Source organism: Hoplias malabaricus, chromosome 1, assembly GCF_029633855.1.
Source record: "Hoplias malabaricus isolate fHopMal1 chromosome 1, fHopMal1.hap1, whole genome shotgun sequence".
Lineage (NCBI taxonomy): Eukaryota > Metazoa > Chordata > Actinopteri > Characiformes > Erythrinidae > Hoplias > Hoplias malabaricus.
In genome coordinates this window covers 16,998,381-17,000,880 of record NC_089800.1, presented here as the reverse complement: position 1 = coordinate 17,000,880, position 2,500 = coordinate 16,998,381, and the positions used below count along the sequence as shown (strand labels likewise).

At 41.0% G+C, this 2,500-nt stretch overlaps 2 non-coding genes across 2 annotated transcripts; both read left to right on the top strand.

Annotated features, from left to right (window-relative positions):
- Positions 1–714: 714 nt before the first annotated feature.
- On the top strand, positions 715–787 carry trnar-ccu (transfer RNA arginine (anticodon CCU)). Its single transcript has one exon. It is a non-coding gene; the product is annotated as a tRNA-Arg (tRNA).
- Positions 788–1,695: 908 nt separating this feature from the next.
- trnar-ccu (transfer RNA arginine (anticodon CCU)) lies at positions 1,696–1,768 on the top strand. The gene has a single exon. It is a non-coding gene; the product is annotated as a tRNA-Arg (tRNA).
- Positions 1,769–2,500: the final 732 nt, after the last annotated feature.

The window sequence follows — 2,500 nt, the reverse complement described above, 5'->3', positions numbered from 1 at the left end:
TCTTTACATGAGGAGGCACCCAGATTTAAACTGGGGACCTCTTTTGATCTGCAGTCATTTTTGAGCAAAACTTTTGACTTTCTCCAATCTTCTCTGTACTCACACCCTGAGCAGAGGAGACTCATATTTAGACAGCGCTGGTCTTACTTTCAAGACATCTCATGCCAAAGCCAAGATCTGATGGTTTCACTTTCAATACATTCAAGTGAAAACATATATGGGTTTTGGACAGTGGAAATCTACAACTCTAATGACATATATGACATTATGGGGACATCGGATGCATGAAAAATGTTTTTTTCTTAACATAAAAATAACGTTATCCCAAAGAGTAACCAGTCTTTGGCCATCCTATCTGTAGTATATTTCACATCAGTCAAACATCATGTTTGTGCCAAAATAACAAACATTTATTGATGCATCCCATGTCTCCTTGATCTCATATCTGTCTTTAGAGTTGTAAAATTTCAAGTGTCCAAAACCCACATATTTTTTGACTGTAATATATTGGAAGTGGGATGGTCAGATCTCAGCTTTGGAACAACATAGGAGGATTTGACAAGCACACCTGCCTATGTCTGAGTCTCCCTTACGCAGGGTATGAGTTTGGAGAGGATTGGAGAAAGTCAAAAATTTCACCCAAAAATTTTCCAAAGGTGACCGGTGAATGCAAAGGCAAGCTAGGCAAGGAGAATATATGGAGTTTTTTTCTGAGCCCCAGTGGCCTAATGGATAAGGCACTGGCCTCCTAAGCCAGGTATTGTGGGTTCGAGTCCCATCTGGGGTGTACTGCTAGCAGAGTGGCGCAGCGGAAGCGTGCTGGGCCCATAACCCAGAGGTCGATGGATTGAAACCATCCTCTGCTAAAGATGAAGACACCCAACAATCTTTGGGGTTTCATTTTCAGACAAAAGGAGGCCAAGCTCTCTTGCTAGGATGTTCTCTCTCACATCAGTGAAAAGATAAGTCTAACCAATGCTATCTTTACATGAGGGGGCACCCAGATTTGAACTGGGGACCTCTTTTGATCTGCAGTCATTTTTGAGCAAAACTTTTGACTTTCTCCAATCTTCTCTGTACTCACACCCTGAGCAGAGGAGACTCATATTTAGACAGCGCTGGTCTTACTTTCAAGACATCTCATGCCAAAGCCAAGATCTGATGGTTTCACTTTCAATACATTCAAGTGAAAACATATATGGGTTTTGGACAGTGGAAATCTACAACTCTAATGACATATATGACATTATGGGGACATCGGATGCATGAAAAATGTTTTTTTCTTAGCATAAAAATAACGTTATCCCAAAGAGTAACCAGTCTTTGGCCATCCTATCTGTAATATATTTCACATCAGTGAAACATCATGTTTGTGCCAAAATAACAATCATTTATTGATGCATCCCATGCCTCCTTGATCTCATATCTGTCTTTAGAGTTGTAAAATTTCAAGTGTCCAAAACCCACATATTTTTTGACTGTAATATATTGGAAGTGGGATGGTCAGATCTCAGCTTTGGAACAACATAGGAGGATTTGACAAGCACACCTGCCTATGTCTGAGTCTCCCTTACGCAGGGTATGAGTTTGGAGAGGATTGGAGAAAGTCAAAAATTTCACCCAAAAATTTTCCAAAGGTGACCGGTGAATGCAAAGGCAAGCTAGGCAAGGAGAATATATGGAGTTTTTTCCTGAGCCCCAGTGGCCTAATGGATAAGGCACTGGCCTCCTAAGCCAGGGATTGTGGGTTCGAGTCCCATCTGGGGTGTACTGCTAGCAGAGTGGCGCAGCGGAAGCGTGCTGGGCCCATAACCCAGAGGTCGATGGATCGAAACCATCCTCTGCTAAAGATGAAGACACCCAACAGTCTTTGGGGCTTCATTTTCAGACAAAAGGAGGCCAAGCTCTCTTGCTAGGATGTTCTCTCTCACATCAGTGAAAAGATAAGTCTAACCAATGCTATCTTTACATGAGGAGGCACCCAGATTTAAACTGGGGACCTCTTTTGATCTGCAGTCATTTTTGAGCAAAACTTTTGACTTTCTCCAATCTTCTCTGTACTCACACCCTGAGCAGAGGAGACTCATATTTAGACAGCGCTGGTCTTACTTTCAAGACATCTCATGCCAAAGCCAAGATCTGATGGTTTCACTTTCAATACATTCAAGTGAAAACATATATGGGTTTTGGACAGTGGAAATCTACAACTCTAATGACATATATGACATTATGGGGACATCGGATGCATGAAAAATGTTTTTTTCTTAACATAAAAATAACGTTATCCCAAAGAGTAACCAGTCTTTGGCCATCCTATCTGTAGTATATTTCACATCAGTCAAACATCATGTTTGTGCCAAAATAACAAACATTTATTGATGCATCCCATGTCTCCTTGATCTCATATCTGTCTTTAGAGTTGTAAAATTTCAAGTGTCCAAAACCCACATATTTTTTGACTGTAATATATTGGAAGTGGGATGGTCAGATCTCAGCTTTG